The sequence below is a fragment of the Ceratina calcarata genome, unplaced genomic scaffold (assembly GCF_001652005.2).
Source record: "Ceratina calcarata isolate Rehan_Ccalc_2016 unplaced genomic scaffold, ASM165200v1 scaffold40.2, whole genome shotgun sequence".
In the NCBI taxonomy this organism is placed as follows: Eukaryota; Metazoa; Arthropoda; class Insecta; order Hymenoptera; family Apidae; genus Ceratina; species Ceratina calcarata.
Genome location: NW_017163422.1, coordinates 720,995 through 721,509, shown reverse-complemented (window position 1 = coordinate 721,509; position 515 = coordinate 720,995).

Below are 515 nucleotides of genomic sequence, written 5' to 3'. Positions count from 1 at the left end.
AGAATGCATGTTATTCATGTTTTGGCCTTCCACTTGGAAAAATACTTATGAAAAGAATTCTTAAGTACTTTTATTATAAGATTTTTAGTCAATTAATATTTATTATACACGTATATATCTGACTAGAGTTAAAAAGCGAAAGGCCAGAATCGAATGTGTGCATGTATGAATGAATGCTTGTTAATTTCATTAAAACACGATATAAAAAAATCTAATGTAATAATTACGCATTACATATATGTATGTACATGTTATACATAATGAGTTTTGTACATATGTTAAAATCGTTACAATCTGTATAATATTAAATTCTACTAAAAAAACATACACATTCTCTATTTTCTTATACCGTATGTGGAATAAAAATATTCTGAAAATTAACATTCAGTTTGCAACACAAGGTAGAAGTATTTACGTATCATACATGTATTTTAAATTTTTATACCATTTGATTTATACGATTCTTGAATGTGTTAATTGTATATGAATGCTAAGCATAAAAAAATTTCGTACTA